We start from the raw sequence: 18,763 nt of genomic DNA, 5'->3' as shown, positions 1-18,763 counted from the left end.
ATAAGCCAGGTAGTGGGGTGTTTTTTTACCTTAAAGGAGAAGTATAGCCAAAGCTCGTTTGACTGTACTTCTCCTATGGTTTACAAGAGTGCAATTCATTTTGCACTCCTGTGACCCATTTTCAACAGAAAGCGGGCTGAAGTCCGCTCTCTGTTGACGTCACACAAGTCGGTCCTGGTATCGCATCATCGCGACAATAGAGTCTGGATCCGTCAGGTACCTAAACCGACACCCGGCTCAGCCTCTCAGTGAGCCACTGAGAGACTGAGCCAGCCATCCCCCACCCCCTTCACAGCCCAGTGCTCCAGTGATCGAGGAGGAAGCAGAGCACAGAGCTGTAACTGACAGTCAGCAGCTCTCTGCTCAGGAAGCTGTCAGAACCGAGCGATCGGCGGTGTTTGATCACTCGGATCTCAATGCAGAGGCGTCAGGGGACAGATGCAGTACCTAGGTAAGTATGATTCTACAAAAAGGACAAACCTATACTTCTCTTTTAATGCAGAGAATGACAGACTTTAGAACAATTTAAAAAAAATATTATGGGAAAGCTGCACTCAGACTTTTTTTTTTATGGTCCTAAAGTCTAAGCCTGGGTTCACACATGTGCGGTACGAACTGAAGCTCAGGTTTCACTGGGAAGATAAAAATCAGTTGTTCAAAGGTTTCACTGCATTGTAGCTGTGGAACAGTGAGCAGGGAGGGGGAGGTGTAGTGAGGAGAAGAAGAAAATCCTTGTTCAGAACGCAATGCGAATCAGATGTGTTCCCATAGGAGATAATAGGCTTGTAGTTCGCACCGCAATGCCCAAAAAACGCACACGTGGAACGCACATATGTGAACCAGATACATTCAAATGAATGTATTTTAAAATGTCCTGCGAATTGGATGTGGTGTAATCCGCATCTAATTTGCATAGGTGTGAACGGGGGCTAAAGGTTTTTGACCTTAATGCTTACTGAGCCCAATCTCGATCCAGCTATGTGCACAAGAGCAGCAGCTCTCTCGTCTCTCTTCCTCCTCAGAGGGTCAGAGACAGCTATTGGCTCCTGCAGCTGTCAATCATAGCCAGTGAGGAGGGATTGGAGGGCGGGAGCCAGCTTGGGACACACAGAGCCAGCTTGAAAGCGAGCCCACAAGTGCCCCAATAGCAAACAGCTTGCTATGGTGGGCACTCAGCGGAGGATGGGAGGAGCTGGGAATGCCGTCTGGGGACTGGAGAAGAGGAGGATTGGGCCTGCTCTGTGCCAAACCATTGCACAGAGCAGGTAAGCATAACATGTTTGTTATTTAGAATAAAAAAAAGCTGGTACTATGCCCTGCACTGGCATGTTCACTTTAAAACAGTACTGTGAATAACCAGCTTTAAAGTGAGCCAGTAAAAGTAAATACTTTTCTGTTCACTGTTATTATGGCACACAAATACTTACTGGCCCTTTGGCAAGTTATTTCCAATATAGAGTTTTGTTGTGCCTTCTAGCTGGCAAGACTGCAGTCTAAGGTGGGAATGTGAAAGAAAATAGGGAAATGGCGCTACCCTATATGCAGAACCGTATCTGGCAATGTGTAGATAAACCCTGTTACATATGACTAAAGTGTGTTTAATTCCACCATTGACTGTGAGTTGATGTGTAGGGTGTAACCGGGTGTATTGGGTAGGGTGTAGGCTAAGCAACCCCCATACAACCAAAATCACTAATCCCACCTTTAAAACCCCATACATCCGCACCTCTACTCTTATATTGCAAAAACCAGCTTGAAAACCAAACTAAAAAACTGGCAGAGTATCTAAAATAAACATAAAAATAGTTGCATAAAAAAGTAATTATTCAACCATTAGTTTGTGCATCTAACGTCCACTGTGTTACATGCATATATAATTAACCAGTCTGTGTTATAAGTCCATAGATAATATGTATCTATTATGAGGCCACCTTATATTATGAAAGATGGTTATAAACAAAACAAAACGTGAAAAAACTTGAAAAAAGTTCCAAAATGTAACTTCCAGTGACTTCTGCGTGTAGTAATTATCATGACTGTTCCGGGTGTGACGTGACGATAGAACGCTCTCACGTCACACCCGGAACTCGCGGCTTTGGAACGCAGGCTGGTGCGCACGCTACGGACAGCTCTTCACCCATAGCGCCCAGACGCTCCTGCTTATTTGCAATTCGTGCCGGATGGGTTTTTATGTATGCTGTTTACAAATAAATCTTTGTACTACACTATGGGAGCCCTTTGTGTTTTTCGGTAACGAACGGACCGTTTGTGGAGGAGTACCCCGAGGCATCCTGGTCAGAATTCGAGCTGGAAAATATTGATTTTACACTACAAGTGACGGAGGTGCAGACAATCACTATGGCTATCTAAGAGGAAGATCATATTAGAGCTACCCACTCTATGTCTACTACCCCTGCAGGGGTTACCATCTCCGGTGAGTGGGGACACATTGGGGGAGCACACAGTCACGATAATTACTACACGCAGAAGTCACTGGAAGTCACATTTTGGAACTTTTTTCAAGTTTTTTCATGTTTTGTTTTGTTTATAACCATCTTTCATAATATAAGGTGGCCTCATAATAGATACATATTATCTATGGACTTATAACACAGACTGGTTAATTATATATGCATGTAACACAGTGGACGTTGGATGCACAAACTAATGGTTGAATAATTACTTTTTTATGCACATAGACACTTTAGCAACTATTTTTATGTTTATTTTAGATACTCTGCCAGTTTTTTAGTTTGGTTTTCAAGCTGGTTTTTGCAATATAAGAGTAGAGGTGCGGATGTATGGGGTTTTAAGGGTGGGATTCGTGATTTTGGTTGTATGGGGGTTGCTTAGCCTACACCCTACCCAATACACCCGGTTACACCCTACACATCAACTCACAGTCAATGGTGGAATTAAACACACTTTAGTCACATGTAACAGGGTTTATATACACATTGCCAGATACGGTTTTGCATATAGGGTAGCGCCATTTCCCCATTTTCTTTCACTTACTTCATTAGGGCCCTATGGGTACTAATTAGGGGAGGCTGCAACCCTTGCTGTCCTAAGCGCGGATTTTTTCCATACTATTTAAGGTGGGAATGTGAACCTGGCAGAGCTCTGTTAATAGGAATTCATAACACTGGGCCACCATCATCTTGCACAGTATGATGCCACCAGGTGTCATTTGAAGGCACTCAAGAGGGACTTAAATGATGCAGACACATCTTAAATTTAGTTCTAATAATAATTAAATAACACATTTCTGTAACATGAGACCTTCCTTTGCTGTTGGTGGGGTTTAGATGCTCTTAAACTATTGAATAACAAAGCTTTTCTTAATACTAAATAAGCCAGGTTTGGGCAAACAAGTTTATTTTTATTACGTAAGGATGTGTAGGCTGAATTCAACTTCTTATCCAGTCACTGTTGATGAGTTATGCATGTTACAGTCAGCAAATTACTTAATCACCTGGTTCCCAAGGCTGACATGTCTGTAAAGAAGGCCCTTTATGCTTGCTTCAGCCCATAGTGTTTTGTATACCTTTGTGCCCTATACAAGTCTAATTGCACAGGAGAAAAGCAATGTTATTAGCAAACCCAATTGACTTGTTAATTAAACATGCCATTCATGGCAACCAACTGCACTACAATCTTTAAATCCCCCAAAAAAACCTCAAAGAATTGCTTTTCTTTAATTACCAAAATGCTACTACATACAGAATCGGGGCCCTTTCACACTTATGCACATTAAATGATGCACATTTGTGCTCACAAACATGCATTTTTACAGGATACAAATGCACAAAATGTTTGATCCCTTTACCAATCATTTCAATGGGCTGGCTTAACATGCATAAACAGACAAAATGCTTTATTCTGAAGTAAAAACAAATGTATGTCATTTTCCAAATCATCTACATAAAAACTGAAAAACACAGTAGCCTCTTGAGGAACTACTGCCTGCAAACGTAATTTAATAAATGTAGTCCATCAGAGCTGGTCTTTAAAAATACCCTATTCTGTGAACATCCCTTGAAGCATTGTTAAATTTATAATGGAAAGAATAAAACTCAACTGCAACTCAAAAACTAGGAGACCCCGCCCCCTAATGATGTCACAGTCCCTGGGCATGCTGGGACTGTGACGTTTTAGGGGGCGTGGTCACCGGGCGATATTGACCACGCCCCCTAAACGCCACAGTCCCAGCATGCCCAGGGACTGTGACATCATTAGGGGGCGGGGTCTCCACCTATATAAGTCACAACGGAGCCCTCAGAGAGCAGTCCAGCCGGAGAGAGCGTCGTGTCAACATCTGGAGAAGAGAAGAGGGAAGAAGCCCAGAAGCCCGGACCTCTGCTGGCAAGAGAGCTACCTGAAGACAGCAGAGGAGCCGGCCGAAGAACTGGAACACCGGGAGAAGAGAGCGGAGAAGAACCAACCGGACGCCGGGAGAAGAGGAACCGGAGGAACCCCCGAAGCCGGAGGAAGACCCCCCCCCTGGAGCTGTTTAATAAATTATTTTAAAAACCTGTGTAGTGTGTTTTATTATTGACACTTTTTCCCTAGGTGAATGGGTAGGGGTACCATGTACCCCATACTCATTCACATAGGGTGGGGATGCTGGATCTGGGGGCCCTCTTATTAAAGGGGGCTCCCGAATTCCGATAAGCCCCCCGCCCGCAGACCCCGACAACCAACGGCCAGGGTTGTCGGGAAGAGGCCCTTGTCCTCATCAACATGGGGACAAGGTGCTTTGGGGTGGGGGGCCCCGCAGGGCGCCCCCCTCCCTCAAAGCACCCCCCATGTTGAGGGCATGCGGCCTGGTACGGTTTAGGAGGGGGGGGGCGCTCGCTCGTCCCCACCCCTTTCCTGACCGTCCGGGCTGCATGCTCGGATTGGGGTCTGGTATGGATCTTTGGGGGAACCCCACGCCGTTTTTTTCGGCGTAGGGGGTTCCCCTTTATAATCTATACCAGACCTAAGGGCCTGGTATGCCCCGCGACGGGGCTCGCAAGGTGTCAATCTTGCCGATAAAAGCGGCAAGATTGATTTCCTTTTCTAGTCCCGTCGCACATGAGTCACGTTCAAAATGAACGGACTTGTCCGTGTGTGGGCAAGTCCGTTCATTCTGAAAGTCCGCCGTACCTCCGGCGAAAGTCCGTCGGAAAGACGGGCGGACTTAGCCCGCCGGAAAAGTCCGGTCGTGTGTGGGCAAGTCCGTCCATTTTAAAGTCCGGCGCACCTGGCGGACAAAGTCCGTCAGAAAGTGTGCCGGACCAAGTCCGCCGGAAAGTCCGACCGTGTGTACGTAGCATTAGAGTAATTACTACCAGTCGTCTGGCAATAAAATCATCATCCGCTGGTATTGCATCCTGGCCAAACTCCACACAATGTACCCCAACTGCCCCACTGCATGCTGATGGTGCGGTCAAGGTACCAGGGACATGTTCTGGTTATATTCTGTACTAGACTCTTTTTGGTCCAAAGTCCATGAAAGTCAAAAATTTAGGGACAGACACATTCCAAAGTTACCAGGGTTTTACCTACTACATCACATACCCACTAAGCCATACCGAAACTCTATTCTCAGACTTCTTGTCAACGAGGCTCATGTATTTCTGCATTGTGGAAATCCTAATGGCCCCCTATAATTTCCCAGTGGATAAGACAGATGGAGGACATTAGGGAGATGCATAGTCTCACAAGCTCTCTTAAAGACACAAATTCTAAATACACTGCTGCATGATTTTACTGGATAAACTTAATCTATACAGATGATTTCAAACAGCTGCTGTCCAACTGACGCTTGCCCTCTTTATCACTGTACAGTCAGCTTGGACACATCTTGGTGGATGCCCCTTGCCTGGCTCGCCCCCATCTCTGTCCCCCCCCCATCTTTCCATCAACTCCCTTCCTATTCTTTTTCATCTGCCCGTCTTCCCGCTTCTAAGTTTTCTTTGCCCTGTTCTTCCTGTATTTTGCACTCATCATCCTAACTACAGTGTCTGCCTTTTTTTTCTGCATTTTGCACACTATTGGCTGCTGTAACATTATATTTTGACCTTCTTGGATTGATACATCATATAAGTCCTAAGTATACAGAAAAGGTTTGATTGTTACACCTTTTTTTGTTTCTTTTTGTTCCCCTCTGAGAAAACGCTTACATTCAGACCTATTATACTATTCTGTATCCATTCTTGGATTTATCAAAACTTACTGTGATTTTATGTGTAACATTGGGGGTTATTTACTAAAGGAGAATCCACTTTGCACTGCCAGTGCACTTGAAAGTGCATTGAAAGTGCACTTGAAAGTAAAGTCACTGTAGATCCGAGGGGGACATGTAAGGAAAATAAAAAACAGCATTTTAGCTTGCACATGATTAGATGATAAAATCAACAGAGCTTCCACTTATTTCAGATCTACCCCTTAGATTTAGAGCGACTGCACTTTCACATGCACTTTGAGTGCACTTGCAGTGCAAAGTGGATTTGCCTTTCGTAAATAACCCTCATTATGTGATACTTGATAATAAAAACAGAATGCATTAAAAAAAAAAAAAAGAAGATCCGTCGTCAAACTTTTTTTTTAAAGCTCTGTCCCTTATGGGACAAAGTACATGATAGTGCTTTGTCCCTTATTGCCAAGTGCTTTCTAACCATAGCTTTAAGGTCTGAGCTACCTCCCTCCCCTCCTGCCGCAGCTGGTCCGACAATGGCATTAAAGGAGATGGCTGATTCACAAGTGTAGCTTGTCCCAGCTGTGGACACTTTCCACATACAAGCAGCGGTAAAGGGAATGCAGAGGGAGGGAGGATGTGTCAGTCTATGCATTCCTCTTGCCATTGCTTGTCAAAGCTGGTGTCAGATTGACCATCTCCATAGAGAAGCGGGGCAGGTCAGACCTCATCACTATGGTTAGAGAGCACTTAGCAGCATGGGACAAAGTACTACATGTACTTTTCACCATAGCAGACAGAACCCGATAGCAGACAACAACATTTTAAGTATAGATCTTTATTAATTCCAGGCTGTAACACTACCAGTGTCCAGGGGGAATGATACTCATGCAAAGCAATGTATCTATCGTTTAAGCAAGCATGAGGGCAATTACTAAATCCAAAGAATGACTGCAGGGGCAAAAGGAGCTCTTTACGTGACTTAAAGTGGAACTTTAGTCTGTCAATCACCGCTGGCTATTTTAGTCCTTATACTGCTAGCATTAGTAAATAGACAGGAAAGTATATCATATTTATTGGTTTTAAACTTTTTTTTTACATTTATGCAGTTACTTCCTAGTTTCCATGTCTAGACAAATGATGTCATACATCCTTGGAGTCTTCAGTAGTGGAGGATGGGTTTTCTCAGCTAAGCACACCCTCCTGCATGCATGCATGAGTTAAGGGCAGATTCATTTCAGGAAGCAAATGCTATGTGAATCATTTGCCCTTACTCAACATGGCCACAGCCAGAAATGCTAGGGGGTATTTTTCAAAGTGATTTTTCAGCAAAATAAAGCATGGAGACATGGATGGGTGGGGGCGTTTGCTTTGAATTTAAAAATTAATTAAATAGTGTTTTTGGTCTGTGGTGCTCAGATGCAATTCCCCTTTACAAATCCACCTTGGACATCCTATTTCCTTTTAATGAATATACAATAAACTCTAGCACTTATTACATTAAAGTCCATCTATAACCACATTTTTATGTTTCAGTATTAGAACTCGTCAGTATTTACTGCCAACGGGGGCTTCATTGGAGAGACTTACTTTGCTACCCATCTGGGAAAAAAGGTTGTCCCCAGGACAAGAAGCGAGGAGATATCTGTCAAAAGCAACACAGACAGAAGTAAAAATACATTTTAAATTTAGGTAGGGATGGTCTAGAACCCCTGTCAACATTTTATTTTTGTCTGCTTTCTTGTTGCAGAAGTGTCATGACTTCCTGTAAAGTAACAGGTTGTCCCCTAATAGAAAGTGAGAGGAAATCTCGCTAGATGGAAAAATACCTGATAGGGTCCTTATTTCTCCTCATTTTCTTCAAAACTAACAAAAAAAAAAAAAAAAAAAAGCTTTGGGTTTAGATAGACTTTAAAGCTACAGGAAAAAGGAGGGGTTTTACTTTTGCTAGAGTTAGTCTGGCTTTAAGGATATTCTTTTCTCATTTAATTTTGCATTCCCCTTTCTCAAGCCTTGCCATGCCGCTAAAGAAATCAGCGCCTGGCAAAAAAACTTGCCAATCCTAGCTTAATAGCACAGTTAATTTGCCTTCCTAATATTGATTTTGACTAAGTAAACGTTGTACATAAACCAATGTTGTTGAAATATATTATAAATAATGCCCTTCACCATTATTTGTAGCTGCCTTTTTTTACCATTAGCGAGGTTATATAAAATACAACCAAATCAGATTTTTATCATCAAAGCAAACGAATCACAAGACTAATGCCCCGTACACACGGTCGGATGTTCCGACGGAAAATGTGTGATAGGACCTTGTTGTCGGAAATTCCGACCGTGTGTAGGCTCCATCACACATTTTCCATCGGATTTTCCGACACACAAAGTTTGAGAGCAGGATATAAAATTTTCCGACAACAAAATCCGTTGTCGGAAATTCCGATCGTGTGTACACAAATTCGACGGACAAAGTGCCACGCATGCTCAGAATAGTTAAAGAGATGAAAGCTATTGGCCACTGCCCCGTTTATAGTCCCGACGTACGTGTTTTACGTCACCGCGTTTAGAACGATCAGATTTTGCGACAACTTTGTGTGACCGTGTGTATGCAAGACAAGTTTGAGCCAACATCCGTCGGAAAAAATCCTAGGATTTTATTGTCGGAATGTCCGAACAAAGTCCGACCGTGTGTACGGGGCATTACACAGCAGCTGTCAGCTTAGTGTACACAGTCAGGGCAATATTTTTCATGTTCATTAGCAGTCTGTATCAGTTTTTTTCTTAATGTTCTTTAGCAATTCCATCTTAATCAAGAGGCCCTACCTTTAAAGTTTCCCTACATGCAAAGCTACATATTTATCACTATGTATGAGTTTACATAGTTTATCACTATGTGGGCAAAAGACACTCAAAGAGCAACATGGTGGTATAAGATAATCGTAGGGGAAGGTGTCAATCTGATCATAGATTTGCCATCATATCACTGAAAGCTGGCTTGGACTATTGTGAGATGTACAGAGTTGATTTTACATGTATTTATACAACTTGTACAGACAATCAAGGAGGGAGTGGTTGCTCTGTTGTCCCTTGAGTTTCCTATGGTCAACCATGGATAGTTGTGTTCACACATATATGGAAGTCGCCAACAGATTTTTAATGTGGCTGGCTTAATTTTCACATTGCGTTATAAACATTCAGACGTCACTCTGACTCCATTAGTAGGAAAATGGACTCATATGAATTGGTTATCTTTTGTATTAGAACACATGATGGGGCAGTTAAAAGGGGATGCTGTAGCAATGTTACAGTATGTACCTGCCTTATATACTTTAAATGTATGCATTTTAATACATCTTTTGTGTACTGATATTGGTACCTATGTTTAGTTGTACACTCTATTACACACAGCAATAGGATTACCATAACAGAGTAGATATAAAATGGCAATTATATATGGTGAGTCTTCAAAAAGTGTCCACACTTTTATATTTTTGTTGGAAACGATGAGGGTGGGAGGAGTAGTAATCGGTTGTGTCTGAGAGTGTGTGACTAGTCTGTATGGCAAGCTGGCTGACCTTGCAGTTTAGTATAAAGGTTATCACACTGTAGTGAAGAATGGCTGCGAGACCCTCGCATGTGTCTGTGTATTATATGCAATACTAAAAAAAAGTTATCCAAAAACCTAGGATCATGTTTAGATAAGCTTGACAAATTTAATAAATTCTATGTGCACCCTATCGCTAGTACTCGTAAATGGAAAATATTATGGTGTTTGGTGCATTTTATTTATTTTCTTTTTTACGGTATAATTAAAGGCAGCATGTGTCTTTTTATTAAGTCTCATTAACCCCCCTGAATGTTCCCCATATAACTAATTTTCATTAAAATATAAGTAAACCAGAACAAATGATCTACGTTGTAAAATGCTGTAAGGTAGTTCCTTAAATCACAAACATATCCTGTAATTGGCAGTGAAATAGTAAAATATTGTGAATATCCACAGGTGGTTCAAAAGCTTTAAATTAAAAGTCATTAGCAGCAACCACAAGCAGGGACTCATGATTTAAATGTTTTTTTAAGACACTAAATGCATAAACAATAAAGATTAATTTTATGCATAAGTGATCTGTTTTTAAACATACTGGAGCACAGGGAAATCATTTCCCTGCCAGCTATAAAGCACAGAGACACTTTATTTAATCTCTTTCTGTAATCAACATAAATACCGGTAAGTAGAAATGCTTCAAAAGCATTTTTACAATTTCAAGCAGTAAATTATAATCAAATACCACCTACAATCCCATCTTTACATCCATGGAGGCATAACACATTTTAGAAAGTCTTTTGCTCAAACTCAAACTCCTGCGACTTAGGATCTGACTTGTGAGACCCAAAGTCGCAGGACTGCCCTGTATCTCTGAGAGCCGTTCCAGACATCACTGTGACTTTGATCTGACTTTGACACGGCTTCAATGCCAGAGAGTGTAAAAGTCGTTATCAAACTCACTTCAAAGTCGGACTCCAAAATTGCACTGAAAATCGTGCTACATTGGAGTCGGCTAGTGTGAACCGAGCCTCTAAGTGTAAAGCTGGTGCTACATGTTTAATGTGAATAATTACATTTGTCACAAACCTGCACAAGTCAAACCAAACATACAGTAAAAAAAATGCATAAACATTAGTAAAAAAAAACTTATCAAATAAATACAGTTGTGCTCAAAAGTTTGCACACCCTGGCAGAAATTGTAAAATTTTTGCATTAATATTGAAAATATGACTGATCATGCCAAAAAACTCTCTTTTATTTCAGGATAGTGATCATATGAAGCCACATACCGGTAGTTGTTTGGCTTCTTTTTAAATCATAATGATAACATGAACCACCCAAATGGCCCTGATCAAAAGTTTACATACCCTGGAATGTTTGGCCTTGCACAGCCACACCAGGTGACATACACACAGGTTAAAATGGCAATTAAAGGTTCATTTCCCACATCTGTGTCTTTTTAAATTGCAAATAGTGTGTGTATAAATTGTCAATGAGTTTGTTAGCCCTCACGTGGATGCACTAAGCAGGCTGGATAATGAGCAATTGAAAGCAGAAAAGAGCTGTCAAAAGACCTGCATAAGAAGGTAATGGAGCTTTATAAAGATGTAAAAGGATATAAAAAGGTATTCTAAGTCTTAAATTTGTCAGTAAGTACTGTTAAATCACTCCTTAAGAAGTGGAAAATTCAGGGATCTCTTAATACTAGGGATGCACTGAAATTTCGGCCACCGAAACATATCGGCCGAAAATGGCCCTTTCGGCAAAAAGCCGAAAGAGAATTTTTGCCGATACTGGCGTCCCCGCCCCTGGTGCCGCCTATCAGGAGGGCTTCCTATATCGTTGAAAGGGGGGAGAGCCACTGACGCCTGTTTGATTACAGCGCTGGGAACATCACAGCTTTCATTTCAATAGCTGTGTGTTCCCCGCTGCGCGCCGTCACATACAGCACCTCCCCCTTGTCCGGGCACTTTGACAGACAGCTCACCCGTCCAATCCTGGGATCCTGGCTACACTACTGGGGACACTGGCTACGCTGCAATGGGGACACTGGCTGCACTACTGGGGGCACTGGCTGCACTACTGGGGACACTGGCTGGCTGCATCTGATGGGCACTAGTGAGGCTGCATTGATCTCTTGTATCATGTCCGCAGTCTCTGACTCTCTGACCATGTCCCCAGTCTCTGGACCATCTCCTGTACCATGATAAAAGTAAAAAGATCTTGCACATAAAATCTACCACACATGTGTTATTGAATAGTGACAAATAAATACAATAAGTAAAAATCATGTGAAAAAATAATTGCACACTGATCAAAATAAATGGATACCCTAATAACATGATTGGTGTTTAGGTAACTATGTATCCAAAAAAATATCAATTTTAAAAGTGTAAAGTTCATATAGTGAACAAATGACGAATAAGACTTGACTAAGTGACAGGGTGAATGAGCTGGGATCAAATATATAGGGTGGATGAATAAAAGTTCATAATAATCTTCATGTAGAAAGTCCCAGAACTCTCACCTCAAAAAGAATGTGTTCAGGCATCAATAGGTATCTTTTATTGGAACTGTATGGTGTATCGTAGTAGTAATTAGGCTTTCTCATCCGTTAGTGGCTGAATTCTTTGCCTTCCCATTCTTCATGTAAGGATATACCTGCCCCTGCCATAAACAGTACGTTGGCCATACGATTAGGACCTTTTCTATCAGAGTCAATGAGCATGTGGCGTTTTTGTGAAGCCTGGTCCTTAGTTACAGTTGTGTTCAGCTCAAGGATCGTCAGGAAAAGAAATGACAATGTTGACAGAACCCCCCCCTCCCCTGCAGGGGTAAAGAGCGTGTAGAAAATAGTATCTCCAAACAGGGTATTCCCAGGAAACGGTAAGTACTCCAGAACAGAATATGTATGAAAACAGCATCCATCCAGTTTACCTTGTGCTGTATCCAAGGGCAGGGGCCATTTGGCGATAGCATACCTTCATTCACTGCATCTCAAGCAATGCTTGAAAAAAACTAAAAAACCCATTCGGTGCATCCCTACTTAATACCAAGCCAAGGTCAGGTATACCGAATAAGATTGCAGCCACAACTGCCAGAGCAATTGTTTGGGATACAAAGAAAAACCTACAGGTAACCTCAGAAGAAATACAGGCTGCTCTGGAAAAAGACAGCGTTTTTGTTTTTAAGGCGCACAATATGACAATTAGAGGTCGACCAATATGGGTTTTTCTCTGGCCGATGCCGTTATTTAGAAATCGCGGCGGCTGATGGCCGATATACGATGCCGATTTTTTGGGCCGATGTGTTAAGCCGATTTTTTTTTTTCCCTTCATCTCATGAAATTTAACAATTAGACCCCCTTTCACGATGGGGCATTTTTCAGGTGCTTTTGGGCTAAAAATAGTGCCTGTAAAGTGCCTGCAAAACGGCTCCCCTGCAGTCTCAGTGTGAAAGCCCGAGTGCTTTCACACTGAGGCGATGCGCTGGCAGGATGTTAAAGTCCTGCAAGCAGCATCTTTGGAGCGGTGTATACCGCTCCTCCACCACTCCTGCCCATTGAAATGAATGCACACCACTGCTGAAGCGCCTGCAAAGCGATTCGGCAGCGGCACTTCACGGGCGCATTCAACCCCTTCCTCGGGCGCTAGCTGGGTTACAAGCGCTCCGCTAGCAGCCAAATAGCGCCACTAAAATGACGGTAAAGCGCCGCTAAAACTAGTAGTGTTTTACCGTCAACGCATGCCCGCTCCAGTGTGAAAGCAGCCTTAAGTAATAAGTGATGCAGAAAATTTCTTACATTTAAACAGGTAATCAAAACTTTTGGACGAAAAAAAATGGGCTAACTTTACTGCTTAGTTTTTTTTTTTTAATTCATTAGTGTATTTTTTCCAAAAAAAAAATTGCGTTTGAAAGACCGCTGCGCAAATACCGTGTGACATAAAATATTGCAGCAACCACTATTTTATTCCCTAGGGTCTCTGATAAAAATATATATATATATAATTTTGGGGGTTTTCTAGCAGAAAATACAGGATTTTTACTTGCAAGCAATAAATGTCAGAAAAGATTTAGTCTTTAAATGGTTAAACTGAGAACTTCTCCACATGGAGTTCAGTTCATTGACAAGTGGAAACATTGTATCTTTTTAGTTTCTTTTATCAGACCTGGCAGGCTTCCAGAAAGGAGAGAAGTCCCTCCACTGAAGACTTCAGGCAACTTGCATTGACTTCTATTACAGAAGTCGTTTGCAAGTCGCGCTGAAGTTATAATCGGCCTTTTTAATCAGCACAATCGGCCGATGCTGATTAATTCAAAAAAGCCAAATATCAGCCGATATATCGGCCAGTTGCCAGAAAGAAGCCTTTACTGCGCCAATGCCACAAAAAAGTCCAGTGAGGCATATTAAGGTGTTGTCGAGCATATTCTAACCCGGCTTTTTTTGTGGCATTGGCACAGTAAAGGCTTCTGTCTGGCAACTCGACCATGTAGATCATTTTTGTTAAAGTGTCATCGTATTGTGCTCCTTAAAAAGACCCACACCATTTTTTTCCAAAGCAGCAGTGGGCTTTTCTTTGTATCTTGAATGATTCAGCTAGCAGTTGTGGCTGCAAGCCTTCTTGGTTACTTGACCTTGGCTTGGTATCAAGAGATCCCCGAATTTTCTACTTGTTAATAAGCGATTGAACGTTACTTACTGGCAAATTTAAGATTTTGAATATTTTTTTTTATCCTTTTCCATCCTTTTTTTATCCTTTTCCATTCCCTTTTAACAATTACCTTGTTACAAAGGTCTTTTGACAATTTAATTTGTTCCCCCATGGCTCAGTATCCAGCCTGCTCAGTACATTCACGTGAGAGTTAACAAACTCATTGACAATTTATACACCAACACTAATTGCAATTTAAAAAACCACAGAGGTGGGAAATTAAACTTGAACCTGTGTGTGTCACCTGTGTGCTTGTACCAAGGCCAAACATTCCAGGGATGTACATTTTTGATCAGGGCCATCTGTTATCATTATGATTTAAAAAGAAGCCAAAAAACTATGTGATAATAAATAGCTTCATATGATAACTATCCTTAAATAAAAGAGTTTTTGTGGCATGATCAGCCATATGTTCAATATTAATGCCAAAATTTCACGATTTCTGACAGGGTATGCAAACTTTTGAGCACAATTGTATGTAGATCCAGATATATACTGTATAAGGTCATATACAAGCAGTGACCTTTTCTATTGAAGTATAAAAAAAGAAGTCCACAAAACCTTAGCCCCACTCCTCCCATTATCTAAGCCCACTGTACTTCTTTGTAATGAGTGGCCTCGCTGATCAATACTTAAACTTGGGAGGTGGAAGGGGTGGGGCTGAACTTTTAATAAAAAGTCAGGATTTGCATATAAATTCATCTGCCTATATCTGATTGAATTATTTGGTCTGGCATGCAGGTTTCACTGCTTAGCCACTTTTTCAGCATGCGTTCAGTTTAAATATAAACACAAAGGAAGTTATTTACTAAGGCTGGAGAGTGCAACATCGGGTGCATCTCTGCAGAGAAACCAATCATCTTCCAGGTTTTTTGTCAAAGTGTAGTTGAACAAGCAGCCCTTACTTGCATCTTCTTGCAGTAGCAGATCACTCTTATGCCCTGTACACACGATCGGACATTGATCGGACATTCCGACAACAAAATCCATGGATTTTTTCCGACAGATGTTGGCTCAAACGTGCATACACACGGTCACACAAAGTTGTCGGAAAATCCGATCATTCTGAACGCGGTGACGTAAAACACGTACGTCGGGACTATAAACGGGCAGTAGCCAATAGCTTTCGTCTCTTAATTTATTCTGAGCATGCGTGGCACTTTGTGCGTCGGATTTGTGTACACACGATCAGAATTTGCGACAACGGATTTTGTTGTCAGAAAATTTTATAGCAAGCTCTCAAACTTTGTGTGTCGGAAAATCCGATGGAAAATGTGTGATGGAGCCTACACGCGGTCGGAATTTCCGACAACAAGGTCCTATCACACATTTTCCGTCGGAAAATCCGACCTGTGTGATCCGTTGTTGGCTGAACAAACACAAGCTGGTTAGGGATGGAACAAGTATGTTCTAGCAAGAGGCAAATAGACAAACCCCATTAAGTAGCCACAGGATGGGTTTGAAACACCACATAGGTGGGGATGGGATGGAGCAGTGCAGAAACACTGGTGAGCAGAATTAAAACAACAAGAGGAAATTAAAGAGAGGAGTGTGCAGATGGCCAGCACAGAGGTAGGAGCAATTCATAGCATGCCATCAAACCATGTTCAAACCCTTGCCTGCAGCCAGGTCCTTCATAAGTTTTCCTGGCTGAAAAAGTATATCCCTGTCATAAACAGTTCCAGTTTTTCCAAATATAAATATATAATGGACTTGTGTTTCATGGCCATTTTCAGAAGCAAATAGTGGTTTACAGATTTATTTAAGCATGCTTTAGCAAGCATAGTTTGTGGAGAAGCAAAGCTGTCCTGCATCATTGATTGAGCAGTAGACCGGGGATTGAACACAATGCACATTTTGAGCAATATATTTGAGCCATCATCTGTGACCAACAGTCAAACGATCCAGCTATCATGAATGACAGTGATCAGTGATTGTATATTATTATTAGAGTGATAACTCATACAGTGTTTAAGCCGCATGTTCACAGAAAGCACAGCGGCAGACTGAAAACCTCATTCCTCTCAGTCAAACATTAGAAATTACCTCTTCACACCAGATAAAGAAGTGTCAAATGTTTTTTAAGTGCACAGAAGAATTCATTCTCTTATTTCCTTTGACCAGGGTACACTTGGAGGTATTTTCTGGAGTAAAAAGTTTGACTAAACCAACCTGACAAGATGAAGCTCCCACAGATTTCCAGTCAACAGATATATTCATTTTTACAGTTTTCTAACATAATCCTGACACAAAAGTCCTAGCCAACAACAAATTGCACTGATGCACCTGATACAAACTATAATCCAGGCTTTATCCTTACTCACCACCTAGCTAGGTAGTGCATGTGCCTTATTTATGTGCATGTGCCTATCTTATTTATAGACAAAATGGCACACAAATATACAGACATGCAAAAAACACTGTTCCAACATACAGACCTACTGTTACGAATTACCCAACTAATAAGTAAATCAATGATGTGTTTATCAACCGCTTGCCAACCAGCAGTTTAACTATTACTGCTGTCCGGTGGCTTTGTTGTTCCCCCAAAACATACCTGTACGTCACAGGGAAACTTCATGGTTTACAGGTTGGACACAGCATGAGTTTGTCAGCAGGCTCACAGCCAATGATTTTGGCTGTGAACCTGCTGATGGCTGTGGCCAATCACAGCACAGATCTGGGTGTCCTTCTTCCCAATTTCACTTACTGTTCAGAGTTGAAATCAGGAAGAAATGCCAGCCAGCCTGGGTAAAATTGGCACACATACACTTGTTAGGCACACAATTAACTAATTGATTGCCCTCCTGATCAACCCTGTCACCCACCCAGTGACATTAGTACAGTTATAGTGCCAGTCCCTGACTTTCCACCAAAATATCATAGTAACACTATAAGTCGCTGATCACCGCCATTACTAGTATACCGGGTCCATATCCTGGTCATGGTCAGCACTGTACCAGTGTCCCCAAAAAACGCACAGTTGGCAAGATCAGTCCTGATTAGGGATGGGCCGAACGGACCCCTCTTCGGTTCGGACCAGAACTTCCGAACACCGCGAACGTTTGGACACGAATAACGAACCCCATTAAAGTCAATGGGACCCGAACGTCAAATATCAAAAGTGCCCATTTTGAAGGCTTAAATGCAAGTAATTAGGCATACAATGGTTACAGGGGTCCGGGTCCTGCCCTGGGGGACATGGATCAATAAAAAAAAAAAGTTTGTGAAAAACGTCATTTTTAAATGAGCAGTGATTTTTTTACTTTTAAAGTGAAAGCCTAAAAATTAAAAATTCCTTTCAATATAGTGCCAGGGGGGTCCCCTTAGTCTAACTGTAAAGTGGCAGATCTGTACCATGTCTAGAATCTGCAAGCTGCCTTTATTTTTTTTCTTGCAAGCTGCCTTTATTTTGCTCAACAACAGCTGGGGAGCCAGTGTTTATGATGAGGCCACAATGTAGTGCACTGGGAACAAGATTAGAGATTTTTTGGATACATTCTGGTGTCACTTTGACTTTGGATAGAAGCAAAGGGTGCAGAAAAATTGGTCTTTGGGTGTCGGTGGCGCCTTCCCACCCTAACCCTATAGAGGTACTCTTGATGTAAACAAGAATTTGCCTTGCTGTAAAAAATTGCAATGACATGCACCTGTCAAACAGGTGCAGAAAAATTGGTCTACAGTCTACAGCTGGTGGTGTCCTGCTGGTAGATGAGCTGCTAGGACCTTGGACACCCTGTGCTATACCATCATCCCTGTCAATGGAGGCTGCTGAAAAGTAATGACTCGTTATCGCAGGGGCAGACTGAAGTGGGTAATGGGGAGAAGGGAGAGATTTGTGCCCCTTTTGTGTGGCTTTTAGGTGCTCTTGCCAACAGGCTGAGTGGTTGGACGTTAAATGCCTTGTTAGGCATGTGGTACCCAAATGGTTGGTGTTTTTGCCACGTTTGATGTGCCTGTGACACAGTTTGCAGATAGTAACAGTGCGATCTGCTGCAGATGCGCTGAAAAAGGCCCAGACAGCTGAGCTGTGGGGAGTGGGCCGGGAGATAACAGCTGCAGAATGTAATGGAATAGGGTGGCTGCTCTCTACTCTTTCTTGATGCCGACCTCCTTGGGGTTGTGCTGCCTCAACTTTAGTTTTCTCCTCTGCTCTATCTGGCACCCAAGTCGCATCAGTGACCTTATCATCATCATCTCCATCTCCTCCATCTTCATCATTACCACTGGAGACAACTTGGCAATATGCTGCGGCTTGGGGAACATGAATGCCAATTTGTCTACCAGTGTTCCTCCCTTTCTCTAGGCTCATGTTCCTGC

The 18,763-nt window shown here is 42.2% G+C and overlaps 1 protein-coding gene across 7 annotated transcripts in view; it reads right to left on the bottom strand.

Annotated features, from left to right (window-relative positions):
- PSD3 (pleckstrin and Sec7 domain containing 3) overlaps positions 1-18,763 on the bottom strand; it is an 864,447-nt gene that overhangs the window by 144,422 nt on the left and 701,262 nt on the right. The window lies entirely within an intron of this gene.

This window comes from Aquarana catesbeiana, linkage group LG01 (genome assembly GCF_042186555.1).
Source record: "Aquarana catesbeiana isolate 2022-GZ linkage group LG01, ASM4218655v1, whole genome shotgun sequence".
Taxonomy (NCBI): Eukaryota; Metazoa; Chordata; class Amphibia; order Anura; family Ranidae; genus Aquarana; species Aquarana catesbeiana.
This window is presented reverse-complemented; position numbering and strand designations above follow the sequence as displayed.